The sequence below is a fragment of the Pezoporus occidentalis genome, unplaced genomic scaffold (assembly GCF_034315485.1).
Source record: "Pezoporus occidentalis ecotype Australia unplaced genomic scaffold, CSIRO_AGI_Poc_V1 ctg12, whole genome shotgun sequence".
NCBI lineage: Eukaryota > Metazoa > Chordata > Aves > Psittaciformes > Psittacidae > Pezoporus > Pezoporus occidentalis.
The window spans coordinates 3,141,482-3,157,559 of record NW_026912994.1 but is presented as its reverse complement, the minus strand read 5'-3'; the positions used below and the strand labels follow the sequence as shown (position 1 = coordinate 3,157,559).

Here is a 16,078-nt window from a genome sequence, read left to right as displayed (position 1 = left end):
AAAACTTCCAGGGATGGGGAAGCCACAGCTTCTCTGGGCAGCCTGTTCCAGTGCCTCACCACCCTCACAAGAAAGAACTTCTTCCTTATACCCAATTTAAATCTACCTTTTTTCAGTTTAAAAGCATTAGCCCTTGTCTCATCCCATTAAAGCATCTCTATGTTTTTGGCTGGACTGATCCACCAAACTAGCTCACCATGCAGCCAGAGGAGCATTACTGGTGGTGGAGGAAAAGGGTGGGGGCTTCCAAATATGTCCCATACTGGTAACACTACAAGTATCACTGCAAATCTAGTTCTGTATTTATTTTGTTTGTGTTTCCTCTGAATGCAAGCTGGGCTTGGATTTGCTTTTTCCCTTCCAGCAAGGTGAGAACAGGGATCCCTTGACAGGCTGCGAACCCACCATGCACTCCAGCCATTTCCTGCCCCAAAGCTGAAGGGAGGACAGTGTTTTCCAAGTTAGGGTCTGCTTTCCGTCTCTTCTGGTGCTTTGCCAAAACCAGTATAAGGCACGCAGCTCCGTACCAAGACTCGCACCCTGACACAGGCACCGCTTTCCCCGCTGTACAGGAGTGAGGCGAGGCAGGGGCTGCCCCCTGCCGGACACAGCCGGTTCTGCAGCGGCACCACGGCAGGGAGCGGCTGAGCCCCCCGCGGCGGAAAGGGATTTAAGGAAGGGAAAGTCGCTGCCCAGCAGAGAGGCAAAAAGCAGCCCTGTGGCACAGAGGTGGGGCGGGGGAAAGCAGTAGGTGAAGGTTCCGCTAGGCGCTGCGGCCCGCGGGGAGCCCACGGCGGCGAGTTGAACCGTACGCCCAGGAGCCACAGGGGCTTTTTAGCGCTGCCCGTGTCTGGGCACAGGAAGCGTTTGAGGACAGGAGCACTGAAACGAAGCTTCAAAGCTTTTATCAAGCTCTTACAGGAACTCTCTGATTTTGAGTGGTAAAACCAACGTACATTCAGCTAATATGTAAATGAGCTGCCGATCAAAATTGTGTATACGAATGCTGAATTTTCTTTCCTTCTTTTTTTTCCCCCTCCTTATCTCACAGGTAAATACCAGGAGATAGGTTCTTTGTGCCATTCACCTCAAGTTTCCACATACATATTAAGCTCGTGAATCAGGTAAGCCACACAGCTAACAGTTCTCATAAGAAAAAAAAAATATTAAAAGCAACATGTATTAACTCTTTCAGAATCACAAACCCTGCTTAAAGGACAACTGTACCATTAAAAAGGCTTGACAGTACCTACTGCACATTAAAAGTCTGTATTCCGCAGAAGAATGAGCTCCCACCTGACACCTAGCATTCTTACTATTAACCCTTAGGGGAAGGACATTGCACTTCATACTACTGAATTTCATTTCATTTCTATTACTATAATCAAGGTTATGCAATTCATCCTTTAGGGCATCTCAAGCCTTATTGACAATCTCTTAGCTTTGCATTTTCAGCAAATCATATAAGCATACTTTTATCTGTGCCAAGGTCATTAATAAAAGTATTAAACATAAATAATCCCAAAACCAATCTATGGGAAGCTCCATCAAAAAACTTGCTTTTGCCAGTTGCTGTGTCCCTATAACCAGCTGTCCTAGCTCCACCACATGCTAATGGCTCCTGAGGTCTCCAGCACTGCACCAACATTTGGCTTTCTCAGCCACAGATGTTTCCAATGGCTTCTTAGCTCATTGATCTGGGCTTACTATGCACCTGTAAGGTTATCAGGGCTGGCTATTGTATTATTTACATTCTGACTTTGATTAGGTCTTCCAGCAATTGCTACCTCAGTCCATGTGGGAACTAAGCTTACTTTCCCTGAACAGATAAAAAGTAAAAATGGTCGTCTCTGAAAATACTGAATTCCCTTCTTTGAACTTTGCTAGTCTTTATCTCACATTTTCTCTGACATTTGTTCAATTCCACTTAAAGTAATGAATACTTTAGGGGTTAAAAAAAAATAAATTTCTATTCAATAATTTTTAACATACCTCCACTGAGCTGATTCTTTACAACCAACTGAATTCTGAATCAGATAAATGCACACACAGTATATTAGAACAGATCTTCCTACAGAATTACAGTGAAATTGTTGTGGACCACAGCTATTACTACAGTGCTACAAGGGAACTTTGTCCTGCAAGGACACTCATAAAAAAAACTTATGATTTTTAGCTTCAGACAGAAAAAGCAGCAGATAAATTTATTGCTATCTGGATTTGCCGAGTCAGATCACAAACTATACTAGGAGCCCAAGCAGCAAATACTTGTGCCTGCTAAGTAGAAGTTGTCTTTCCTGTTTTCCTCAGTAATGAGGATGTTCTTCTGCCCTTTAAGTTAAAGGTGACAAGAATATTCTTAAGATGGATTGTGTACATGCATTGAAACTTCTAGATAGAGAATATTTAGCCAAAGTAGTAAAAAAAAAAGTCCAAGCTTTTTCAAAATAGGCCATCTTGATTTGGCTTTAGAGCTCTGAACTACAGAAAAAAATATCTGATTTTTAGACGATATTCCAGACCAGAAAAAAAGAATGTTAAAAAAAAAAAATCCTAAGACTACCTCTCATAGTCAAAGTGGACATAAAACTCACAGGCAGTTATATCACTTAGACACCACAAACATTTAAACAATGTCTTCTTATTTTAAGATTTGCTAAATTTCATTCTGAATTATCCAATACTTTAAAGTTAACATTATATTAAAGGTTAAAGCACACATTCTGTTGAGAAAGAATACTGAAATGGAAACTTTCTACTACAAAACTAAAGCAAAAGTTAGTTTTCAGTAGAGCTTGTGTTCAATTCTGTTATCTTTTTATATGGCCCAAAACCAAAAACCAGGCACCCTATTTCTTCAGCAGCTAGGTAATCTTCCTTGGTTTTTAAAAGCATTTTTCTCTGAGCTGAAAGCATCAAGTTCATAGTTGCTCTTCTTATCTTCCTTATCATAGACCTCTATAAGATATCATGGATAACTAAATTTTTCCTATTGCTTCTTAAATCTATCAATATTAGAGGCAGAAGCTTGGCTTAGCTACCAGAGACTATATTCCCCTATCATTGCATTTTCAAATAACACCCAACGTGCATAAGCTACATTTGCAGAATTGTAATCAGATACACGCTAAAAGTTACTTGCATAGTTGCACTTAAATTGGTTATTTTTATCCCTTTTCTAGTACAGTACCAAAAACCAAGGAATACCAACCAACCAAAACCTAAATATCATAATTACAATCTCCTTCCTGCCTGGTTTACACTACAGTAGCACTTACTGCAAGCAGGTGCACACTGTAAAACTTCACTCAAGTAGCTAGAGAAGATCTCACAAGAAAAACTGGATTGTCTAGGCTGCATTTTATTAGATTATCTTGCTTGAATGTAAACAAAAAATAAATGTAGAATATCTTTAGGAGAGCACAGACTGCAGGTTAAAAAAATATCTGAATCTGATCCTACATGCAGTAGTATGAATGCGTTACTTTCAGTGGTATCAGCTAAACCACAGCAAAGCATAACAGAATTTGAAAACCAAATTGCATCTTACGTACTTTTCTTTTGTACCTTAGATCACAAGAGCTTGCTCACAAACAGGTCAAACCCAGGCAGCAGCAAGCATCAGCAGATTTCCAAGGAAGTTTCTGGTACCAAGACAATTATGATGGAAGCTGGTTTCTTTACCATAAATTGCCTATTTACTATCAGCTAGACAGTTGTAAGTAGTAGAGACTGCATTGTAAACCTGCCTACTAGGAGAAAGTCCACCCTCACTGAAGAGGTCTAGAGTGGAATGGGAAAAGGCAGTATGCCCTTAGAAGGTTATATTGCATATTTTGCAAGGTGATCCTCATTAGCTAATTAAACTCATAATGTGAAACAAAGCAGCAGGTGATTTTCTGATGGGCACTTCCTGATTAGGTACAGATGGATACTGACTAGTAAAGCATGGTGCTAACACCTGAGTACTTCAAATGGTATGTAGTCAGAAGTTGACTGTTATTTTTATTGGTATGTGAACAGGGTGGAAGATAAATGTTTGTTGTCATGAAGTACATAGGTATTCTTTGCAAAGTACTCTTTTCAGTCACTTCTTAGACTGCCATTTGACAAATCAATGTATTTTTCAAAACACAGTCAAGTCTCCTAAACCTTAAATCATACTTTTTCTGCCAATAATCAATCACGGATAACAGGTTTAACCAAAAACTTAACTATCAGACAGATCTTGTAGCCACAACACTGAATTTTCAGTCACTAGTACTATTATTATCATTTGGCCACACATGGATTTTAACTATAATTTGTGGCCATCAGATTCTTTTTAACTGCTTAAACCAAAGTCTGTGCTCTGCACTGAAAATTAACCCAAGTGACCAAATTTAGCATGCTTCTTTTGGCAGTTTTAGGCTAATTGATTTGACCTTAATCTGTTTTATTTGTTCACTGTATAGCATAAAAGGGCAATGTTATTTTTCCATCTTTTAGAGCATGCTGGTGGAAGTTAATCAGGGAATCCCTCTAAATTACCAGGTAGAATTTACTTAGGAGCTTAAAGAGTAATTTTCTGAAAATAAATCATAGACTTACCATAGAATTACAGAATGGTTTGGGTTGGAAGAGACCTTAAAGATCATCCAATTCCAATTCACCTGCCATAGGCAGGGACACCTTTCACTAGACCAGGTTGCTCAAAGCCCCATCCAGCCTGGCCTTGAACAATGCCAGGGATGGGGCGTCCACAACTTCTCTCTGCAACTTGTTCCAGTGTCTCGCCACCCTCACACAGAAGAATTTCTTCCCAATACCTAAATTTACCCTCTTCCAGTTTAAAGACATTACCCCTTATCCTATCACTACATGCCCTTTTGAAAAGTGTCTCTCCAGCTTTTAGTTACACAATACAGAGAAAAAAAAAAATAAAATTTATATTTACATTAAGTTTTTCAATAAAATTCCAGAACTACAATTCCTTAAGAAAATATTTCACAAAGGTACTAGTTACAATGTGTTCCAATGCATTGAAATATTTTTAGCAGCTCTAAATCTGTTTGCACAATTTCCATAATTATATCAATAGAAAAAACCTCACACTTTTATTAGAAGAAATGACTTCCTTTTTTTTTAAGTCTATATGAAAGCAAATAGCAAATATATCCCCTTGTTGCCACAGTTACCAGGCTACTAAATTGCCCTTACAAACTTACTCTACAAAAATAAAATAGTTGCTTTTTCCCCTTGAACTGCTGCTTTGATGTGTGTTCAAAGGTGGGTGAACAAGTGGTCAGACTATTAAATGGTCTTGCCTGCTCCTTCTTTTTTAACACGGGATTGAACTACAGACACTTCTATAAAACAGCAAATGTTGTCCAGCATGGGAAGAAAGAAATGCTGCAGTAAACAGAGCAAAACCTTATCTTTCCAAGTGTTATTTCCTAAACTAACACATGTAAATCATTTCATGGATTAAGAGGCACACCCAAATACATGAAAAATAATTGAGCAACAAAAGCAAAGGGGCATAGCTGCCATTAAAGATTTATAGACTCTCCTACAAGAGAAAAAATCACCCGCAGAGAAGCCCATTTAAGCAATCTCTGGCCTACTTAGACGCAAGCAGAGCCTGTTGCTCTTCTTAAGAAATATTAAACATGTTAATTTCATTGTTGGTGCTTCCCCTGGAGCTGTCTGCCAGAGAGGAACTGCAGCAGGGCTAGGGAGATGCCATGTGTTTCCACATTGCTCCGCAACTGCCAGTAAGGAGACCTGATGCAACATGCCTCACATATGGCAATCACATTTTTTAGAACATGTTGGAGTTTCTAATGAAAAATAAATTCCCATATGATTTCTGTTATATAACACAGCATCCACACTATAAAGCAGGGAGAACAGGAACCCCGTCATCTGAAATCTGGAGACAGTGAAGGCATTTCTCCAGGAAACATCTACCTGCTCTGACAGGCTGCCTGAGAACCAGGTAGCCTGGCAAGGACTGGAAAGTCTGGCATTTCTGAGGGAGTGAAGTAAGTTTTCCAGAAACTTCCTCCCTACCTGTACAATTTATGGGCAGTAAGTCACACTTCTCAGCTAGAGATGTCTAACGCAGTAGAGGAGTGCAGGTTTGTCAGGACATTCGCAAATGACTATCTGCAGCTCCTAAGTAGGTGGGTGACCTTCAAGAACCTTCTCCTCCACACCCCTTCTTCCACTTCTTGGAGGCTTTGCTCTCATCTGCCAGGTTCATCTTATTGTTACACTGCCCCATTCATATATACTAAAGGAACATAGCTACAGCAAGTTATAATAAACTCTTCTGCTTTTTAAAAGCATATGCTTTTCTGCCTAATAGAGAATAACTGTTTATGTCATATAATGGTAAAATAGGTCAAACAGTTATCTTAAGAAGTATGATGAATCACACAATATTTAATTTTTTCAGCTCCTTCTGATTTAAAGCCCAGTCTTCCATGATGTCTCCTGATGTACTCAGATCTCTCTATATATATTACAAACACCTAGTTTACTTTTACTGATATGTCACTAAATCAAAATCTTCACAGCATTTGCAAGCTGGAAATGGTCATTTACCCACTTTAGTCTAGTGTATGTTCTAAGTATTAACAAATCAGATAATTTATGCTAAAAATACCTAGGTATCACTTTGATGTTAGCCCAGTGAGAGAGTTTGTCTCAACCTCAGAATGGCAAGACAACATGTTGGCGTGCCAGACTTTTGGTATCAAACATTAGCCACGAGCCCCAGTAGCTGTCAGCAGCTTAAAAGAGCGACCATGAAAAGCTGGCCAAAATTAGAATTTTCAATTTCTGCAACAAGGATATAACATTATATATTAAAAGAGAGAGAAAGTGACTCCACAGCTCTGCATTATGTTGGCTTTAAATCAAATCAAAACCTAGGAAGGCCTATTAGAAAGTAATTTTACTAGAACAGGTGAATTCATGAGAGAATTTTATCTTGGAAACTGGAATCATTTCAGCCCAGGGATAAATTCCTTGATTTTTACTTGACTCATTAACCCTATTCCTCAACCAAAATTCAGACATCCCAAGAATACACTTACCCTCATCTCTTTCACTGAATGATTTACCATTTCATTCTGTACTGATATCTGAACTTTTTAAAGTAAATTGAATCTGCATTTCCTATGTGCACTGCACAATGCAATGGAAGATTTGGTACTGCAGTATCTAATACCACTAAATGTGTTTTAAAATACCGGAAAACAGGCTCTGTAAATAATGACTGCCTCTGTGATTCTGCTCTCTTTTGCCTTGAAAAAAAATAACCCTGGTAGTCTGGTGGACTTGGCACATGTTAGATTTACAGTTGGACTTGATGACCTGAAAGGTCTTTTCCAACCTAAATGATTCTATGAATCATTAGCACATAGAAATTGAGTTTATAGAGATCTATTAAATGACACCCTGACCCTTATCTTGCCAGCAAGTTTTGAGCCCAAGTTGGTGCTTTTTCAGTATAACTTTATTTTAGTTTATTCAGCTTCCAAATATAGTACCATAAAGTTGAAGCCCACCAGGGACAAAAGACGCATCTCCCTGCCCTGAAAAGACATGCAGAGGTTAATCCTGTAGCTTCACAGTAACAACAAAGGATAACAGCAGCAGCCACATCATGAGAGATTCTGTTGGCACCCCTTATCAGAAACATAGCACGTTGATTGTGGATAAATACACAACAACCTGTCAGAGAGTAATTTGAAGATTAGTAGAACTCAAGTCCCTCTTTATCCCCAGTATGAATTGACCTTATTTACAGGTGTTCAGAATATGCTTTAACCAGACCATTACTGTAGTTAATTAGGTAGTTCCCTGAGCAGCAAAACTGATGAAAGGGGTTTTCAGAGGTTTTTTGAGCCTGGTTGTATTGCTGGATCCCAGGAAATGGAGACCCAGTGTCACGCTCTCCTCCGTGGCATCATAGTAAAAAAATTTTCTTCCTTGGGGACTCAATGTTGTTTAATGAGGCCTGAGTTCACTCTGCCCTGGAGGCATTTTCTCTCCATTGGAGTAAAACATGCTGACAGGGAAAAAAAAAACAAAAAAAAACCCCAACCCTGCAACCAATGAGTAATTCCCAAAACATCACAAGGCTTTGTTTATCAAGGTTTTAAATTACGACATTCCATCACAGCAGGTGATGGACAATAGTAGTTCATTAACTTTTTAGACAAATGCGCAATTGTTGGGCTACTTACAATAACTTTTAAATATTAATGCATATTTAAAATTTTTGTACCCGGTTTAATGCTACAGTTTGTAACCCTGATGTGTGGTACATCTGGAAAACAAATTTCTAACTAGAGCAAATTGCATTTTATTTAGTTTATCACCTACTTGTACAGCTTTCCTTTCAAATGAAAATTTGTTCACCTAAAAGGGAACAAAGCCTTCTCCACAATTTATCTTTCATAATGTGTAAACCATACAGTACACCATAATTTCAGCTGCTTCTTTTCAGAACAGAAATACAGATTTTGTTCAGTAAAGTGCAATACATATCACAGGTTTGTCTTCTGGATATTTCCATTACAGAAGAGAAAAGCTCATTTAACCTATGAGAAAAGGTTACTGGAGAACCTGGGAAAATTAAATCCTTGTACGGTCATCTCTAAAAAATTACAGTGCGCTGTTGATTTAGTGACATAAGAGACTTGCATGGGGTTCTTTGGAAGAAGGAGACGAATTGCTTATTTTAGGTCAACAGTATTTCTAGGAAATCCATGTTCTGTTCCTGTTTTGTGGTAAGGATTTCTGCTTCTGCATATTGCAAGCTGACAAACTAAAGTGCTTCCAGATACTACCTGCGTACTGAACTGCTCTCATTTTAAGAATTCTGGGAGACGAAGAGAGACAATTTTTTTCTCATCCTGAATCAATTGGGGTGAAAAGTTTTTAAAATACGACACCAAAGTTGCAAAATAGGCATGTGTTTCTTCTCAATATTTTGTAACTGTTTTATTTAGTTTATTTTTAGAAATATACTCATTAGAGAATCACAGAACAATTAGGGTTGGAAAGGACCTTAAGATCACCTAGTTCCAACCCACTTGCCATGGACAGGACACCTCACAATAAACCATCTCACCCAAGGCTCTGCCCAACCTGGCCTTGAACACCACCAGGGATGGAGCACTCACAACCTCCCTGGGCAGCCATTCCAGTGCCGCACCACCTTTACAGTAAAGCATTTCTTCCTTATATCCAATCTAAACTTCCCCTGTTTACGTTTGAACCCATTACCCCTTGTCCTATCACTACAGTCCCTAATGAAGAGTCTCTTCCTAGCATCCTTATAGGCCCCCTTGAAATACTGGAAGGCTGCTATGAGGTCTCCATGCAGCCTTCCCTTCTCCAGCCTGAACAGCCCCAGCTTTCTCAGCCTGTCTTCATACGGGAGGTGCTCCAGTCCCCTGATCATCCTCGTGGCCCTCCTCTGAAGTTGTTCCAACAGTTCCATGTCATTTTTATGTTGAGGACACCAGAACTGCACACAATACTCCAAGTGAGGTCTCATGAGAGCAGAGTAGAGGGGCAGGATCACCACCTTTGACCTGTTATTCACGCTCCTTTTGATGCAGCCCAGGACACGTTTGGCTTTCTGGGCTGCGAGCACACACTGAACCCGGCTCATGTTCAATTTGTCATCAACCAACACCCCCAAGTCCTTCTCCACAGGGCTGCTCTGAATCTCTTCTCTGCCCAACCTGTAGCTGTGCCTGGGATTGCTCCAACCCAGCTGTAGGACCTTGCACTTTGCATGGTTAAACGCCATGAGGTTGGCATCAGCCCACCTCACAAGCGTATCAAGGTCCCTCTGGATGGCACTCCTTCCCTCCAGCGTATCAACCAAACCACACAGCTTGGTGTCATCGGCAAAATTGCTGAGGGCGCACTCAATCCCACTGTCCATGTCACCGATAAAGAAGTTGAACAAGACCGGTCCCAACACCAATCCCTGAGGGACACCACTTGTTACTGGTCTCCAGCTGGACACTGAGCCATTGACCACAACTCTTTGCGTGCAGCCATCCAGCCAGTTCTTTATCCACCGAGTGGTCCATCCATCAAACTGATGTCTCTCCAATTTAGAGACAAGGATGTCGTGTGGGACAGTGTCGAATGCTTTGCACAAGTCCAGGTAGATGACATCAACTGCTCTACCCCTGTCCATCAGTTCCGTAGCCCCATCATAGAAGGCCACCAAATTGGTCAGGCAGGATTTCCCTTTAGTGAAGCCATGCTGGCTGTCAACAAGCACCTTGTTGTTTTTCATGTACCTTAGCATGCCTTCCAGGAGAATCTGCTCCAAGATTTTGCCAGGCACAGAGGTGAGACTGACTGCTCCGTAATTCCCTGGGTCATCCATTTTCCCCTTCTTGAAAATGGGGGTTATATTTCCCTTTTTCCAGTTGTTGGGAACTTCACCTGGCTGCCATGATTTCTCAAATATGATGGCCAGTGGCTTAGCAACTTCATTTGCCAGCTCCTTCAGGACCTGCAGATGGATTTCATCAGGTCCCGTGGGTTTGTGCACGTTCAGGTTTTTAAGATGGTCTCAAACCAGATCCTCTCCTACAGTGGGCCTAAAGTCTTCATTCTCACAGTCCCTGTGTCTGCCTGCCAAGACTTGGGTGGTGTGGTCAGAGCCTCTGCCAGTGAAGACTGAGGCAAAGAAGTCATTGAGAACTTCAGCCTTCTCCAAATCCAGGCTACCCAGTTCTCCTGGTAGCTTTCAGAGGGGCTCACGTTGTCCCTAGTCTGTCTTTTATTTGCTTCATACCTACAGAATCCCTTCCTGTTATCCTTAACATCCCTAGCGAAGTTTAATTCTAACTGGGCCTTAGCTTTCCTAACCTGGTCCCTAGCTTCCCGGACAACATCCCTATATTCTTCAGAGAATGCCTGTCCTTGAAGCATTTTCGTTTTTTCCAGCTGTCGGGAAATCATAAGATTTAATTACAATGATACTAATGTTGTGATTATTTCACAAAATTGTTTAAGTAAAATATCTTCAGAATTTCAAAGGTCTTTTTCTCCCATTTCATGAGCAAGGCAACACACCGGAAAAAAAAAACCTTCCCATTTTGACACATCAGTATTTTCCAATGACAGTCTTGTTACAAATATTTTCCCTGATTTTCAATAGCACAAAGGGTTCTAGATTTTAACAGAAAATTTAAACAGTTAGAAGCAAGTCATATTAGGTTATCAGCTGTTTAATTTTATTCCTGGAATGGCTTTAATAGTCATGCAACGCTACCCAAGTTTTACCGTATCTCTCCAGCAACCTTGGCCATATCACCTAACATAAAACTATGCTTGACAGAAAAGGCAAAACAGCCTCAGACTCCGTTGCAACACCAGACAGACATAAGTGTAAGCAGTAGTCTGTCATGCCTTTAGATCTGCTGTGGGGATTGTCAAACACAGATCAGATTTGGAAGTTTAGGTTAGATATAAGGAAGAATGAGGGTGCGGAGGCACTGGAACAGGCTGCCCAAAGAAGTGGTAAATGCTCCATCCCTGGCACTGTTCAAGGCGAGGCTGGACAGTGCCTTCAGCAACACGGTCTAGTGTGAGGTGTCCCTGCACAGGGGTTAGAACTTGATGATCTTAAGATCCTTTCCAACCCTAAACATTCTATGATTCTATGCTGAAGCCATCTTTTCCCATAAAGCAAGCAAAATACTCACCTCAAAATGATGTTACTGTTCAAAGTACCTGAAGTTGTACTTTGACATCCTTGGAAGCCCACATCCTTGGTGGGATTTTAAAAAGCACAACGGTACTTTAAATCAGTATCCCACTGATTTTCAACAGAATGTAAATCACATCTTTGATTTTTTAAATGCCACACAAATAATTGCTTTGACAGCAGTCTTTCTGCGCTACAAAAAAAAAGCCAATTTAAAAAAAAAAAAAAAGAAACCAAAATGAAAAGCCAAACCCCTACCTTAGGGTTAATGCATCATTGTAAACTGGAATTGTAGAATTTCACACTTGTCAGCAATAAACCTTCACACCCAACTTACTCTCCCAGAATTTCATCCTCTTCATTTCCTTTTAAAATGACACACAGAAAAAAATCTAAAAGTATGGTATGAATAAATTGTCTGATCTACTCCTTTTTTCTTTTTAAGGAAGAAAATAAATGTTAGTACAAAGCAGATGGAAAGGAATGAAGAAGCTGTGAAGACAGCTCAGTGGCAGAGACCTGAGCACACCCTCACACATTAGCAGCACCAAAGCAAGGTGAGGGACTCTGTACTTAGGCCATTAAATGCTGCCACAGACCTTGACCACCAACACAACAAACTGCAAGAATGACCCTTCAGGATGTCCTTTAACACAGTGTTTCATTACCTTTTCCAGCCCGATTGCCAGATCCAGAGGGAACATTGCATAGCACCAGAGGGGAGTAAAACTGCAGGTTTGTTTTCACATTTTTCAGAGAATTGTTTGAAGTTACTCAGGAAGGACAGCAAACTGAAAATGGCATGAGGGAATGAGGGGCTGCCCGCACCACAGCTCTGTGCTAGGAAGGGTCTGTGATGCTGTCCATCCTCTCTTGGAAGAAACTGGGCATGCACTTTCACATTCAAAGCATGGACACCCACTTGTCCTTAGCTCGTCCAACCAGGAAGACAGGTCTGGGGCTAACTGTACAGCAGAGCCCCACTTTGAGGACAGACAAGTTCTCTGTGCGGATCAAAGCTGAGCAGTGTCATGTGCTGATCATTAAGGCCTGGGGATTTTGAAGACAAAGCTGTTTGCAAAACTAAAATGAATGTTTCAGTTCTAGCACAGTGTCTGAAGAAATAGAGAAAGACAGTGCTGGCCCATTTAAGCTATTGCTATCTGCACTTCCAATCTCCAAAGCCTCTCCCAAGTAGTATGTCTTTCATCTTCTCCTGTTTCTGAGATTACAATGTTCTGACAGGAGTCTTTGGAGTGATCTTTAGAGTGCTTTTAGAGGATAACATGTGGAAATAAATAATTCAAATTTTTCTTGAGTGTTCCTTTAGTGTCTCAGCTTACATACAGAGAGTGCTTTTATGGAGTGCTCACCTGTAAATGGGCTGTACTTTCTGCTAAGTGTTTTGCCTGAATGACTTTTGAATGCTCTTCTAACACGAAGATAGCAGGCTTTTATATCCCTACTGTGGTCACATTCCCGCTAGACAAGGGATCTATGCTCTAAGTACTGGACACAATTACTGGCACGATTTTCATCAAAACCACACATGCTTTATGATTTAACATGTAGTATGATACGAGGTTTTAACAAACTGTCAAAAACAGGAACAGTATGAATACGGGAATAAAAAATGTTGGAGAATTTTTTAAACAACAAGGCGAGATTCAGTAATGCCAAAACAGAGGGTAACAGAATAACCATTAAGGACCTGAAATTACAGCTGCATGCATATCCCACACCAGCAACAGGTAATGCCAACAACATGTGTTAAATTAGCCATATCTGATGAAAATTTATAGAACAATATATACATTGATTGTATATGATACTTTCTGATTATGCTTCCTTGCTAACACATGATCCACATCAAAAGAAATAACATTTTTCTCCTGAAAATGCTAGATGTTCTGCTGCCAATTTCTCTTTTAAAATACTCATATTTTAACACTTGCATGTACACTCAGGATCACGCAGTAAGAGAAGGCTACAGTTAGCATATTATGTGATGTTTTTCTGACATTTTCTGTAACAAATACCCTGACTAAAGATTTCAGTAGCTATGGATATGGTTTATAATCCCTTAAAGTTTCAGAGGATAGCAGTCCTAAAAAAAAAAAAAAAAGTAGTTTAAACCTCTTTTTCTTTACAGTCTAGAAACTCAGCCCTTAGGAGAGGAGCCTGGCTGGTGGCATCAAAATTAAAGCTTCCATGGTGTATTAACAGTCTTGGAGGGCAATGATTACTGTACAATGGAGATAAAATTAAACTTCCTGGTCCAGTGATGTTGAACAGTTTAATTTTTTATGACATAAAGTCCAGGTACTATTTTTATCTCTCGGTTAAGAAACGCCTGCTCCAATATACTCCTTTGCCTTTGTTTTTCACCACACGCACTTATTCCCACCCAAAACAAGAAGAGTGGATGGAAGTTGGACAGGTGAAGCACATGGGCTAAAGCAGACAAAAATTTCAGTTGACTGATAAGGGTGTCAGAGGGGCAGACACGCGGGCAACTTAGGTTGCATAGTTTTACTCATCCCTTCTCAGAAAATATAAATAGTTGCCACAGATCAGAGAGGCAGCAAATCAGCCTCACAGCACGGGTAGTGCCGATCTGTCCCAGCAAGGAACAGATATGGCTGCATGGAAAATGCCTTGTAACACAGGGAAACCGGCCAACCTGCTGTAGAAACCAGACCTCTTTCCTCAAAAGTTTTCAAGTGATTTGAGTTTACTACACTAAGGTTATCTTCTCCTCTGCCTTGTAAGCAGCACTTATTTATAAACTGCATCTTTTCTTCAGTGCAGTGCTGCTTTTGTCAACCCAAGACACATTCATTCAACCTTCCTAAATTTCACTGATAGACATAGCAAGTGCAAACCAGTGATAAGATTAGTGGTTAGAGTCTATTAAATGTTTCTTGAAAACAGCCTTTAACTGAGCTAATGAACTTCCAGTTCCACCTAGATTTACAGCTTATGTATTCCAGAATCCTATTTGACTATATGTTAGAGCATAGAGATTTATATTTCCTCTCCCAGCAGATTCTGGCATAATACCAGAACACATAAAAGATTCAAAATATAAAACTATTGTACCATATTGTTTCTCCATTGCAGGATGAAAGCAATGAAAATGTTGATTTCTACAGAAAAACTTGTTAAGCATTTGCAAATGGTAACCTGCAATTTTTGCTTTCAGCAGAAGTGGCTGAGAACAGTAGCTAACTTACAGGCAGGAATGCTTTACAGTATGTTGTAGTGCTGGTCTGTCAGATGACCCTTGCAGAAATACCTTATCTACACATGAGGTTTGGTGCCTCTTCTCCCACTTCATCTCTCCTCAAAAGACTCACAGACCATGCTCTCCTACTTTCTGTTGCCACTGACAGGAACAAAAAGATGCAGTACCAGCCAGTCCTCTTAGGCTATAGTTTCAGAAAATGCTGTACTATTACCTACTGACGTATAAACGCAGAGGTTAGAAATCTTGTATATTGATAATACTGGTTAGTTATCATGAAACAGTAGTCACCAGTGGTACACAATTATTCCCCATATGTGTTACGTGCTTATGTGTTGCTTCAGGCTTCAATGTTGGCCACTGAGAGCCCTCAGAGGTACAAAAATAACATAACTAGGGCAAACTGAAAGCCTAAAGAGACAGACCAGTTTGAGGAGCAACCCAGGGCTTGGTAGAGGTGTAGCCCTGCTGCTCCACACCACAGGGAATGGTCCTCATTTCATGAAGCACACTGAACATGGCACACCCAACATGGCACATCATCCACAAAATAGGATTTCAGCCTCTGTGAAATGAAGTTACAGGTGTTTCCTCTTCAAAACTTGTTTGCTGAGAAAAAGCACTGGTCTGGCTGGTCTTCCAGTCCCTGGGTGGCAACTGAATGCTTCCTCCCACAAGCTCCAAAGGGATGGCAAAAGTTCAAGGAAAAGCTTTTTTTTCCTAATATATTGCATCAGTTGACTGAAGATACCCTCTCACTCCAAGCATAGTTTTGATTTCTCGTTCTTCCGAAGTACCTGTGAAAGACAAGATTTTCCTCCTGAAGCAAGACCCTTGAAGGACACAGACAGAAATACCCTCATTAATTTATATATCCATTTCTTGACATTTTTCAGCAAACCGCTTGACAAATTTCTTTGGGAAAAAAAAAAAAGAAAAGCAGATTTCTTGACATTTTTCAGCAAACCCTCCATCACTGTTTCTCCATTTTGCCTGGCAGGTGCAGTAGGGGTGCAGAGCATAATATCTATCATGGCTGACTACAGCAACATAAGAATATTATGTTGTTGTAAAATTACTTTTATGCTATG

The 16,078-nt window shown here is 40.3% G+C and overlaps 1 protein-coding gene and 1 long non-coding RNA gene across 3 annotated transcripts in view; both read right to left on the bottom strand.

Annotated features, from left to right (window-relative positions):
* LOC134157400 (uncharacterized) overlaps positions 1–3,772 on the bottom strand; it is a 51,625-nt gene extending 47,853 nt beyond the window's left edge. For both annotated transcript variants that reach the window (XR_009962313.1, XR_009962312.1), the window contains exon 1: positions 3,568–3,772. This is a non-coding gene — a long non-coding RNA (uncharacterized LOC134157400). The remainder of the gene's footprint in view (positions 1–3,567) is intronic.
* The window catches only part of DPP10 (dipeptidyl peptidase like 10), a 568,807-nt gene that overhangs the window by 529,751 nt on the left and 22,978 nt on the right, over positions 1–16,078 (bottom strand). The window lies entirely within an intron of this gene.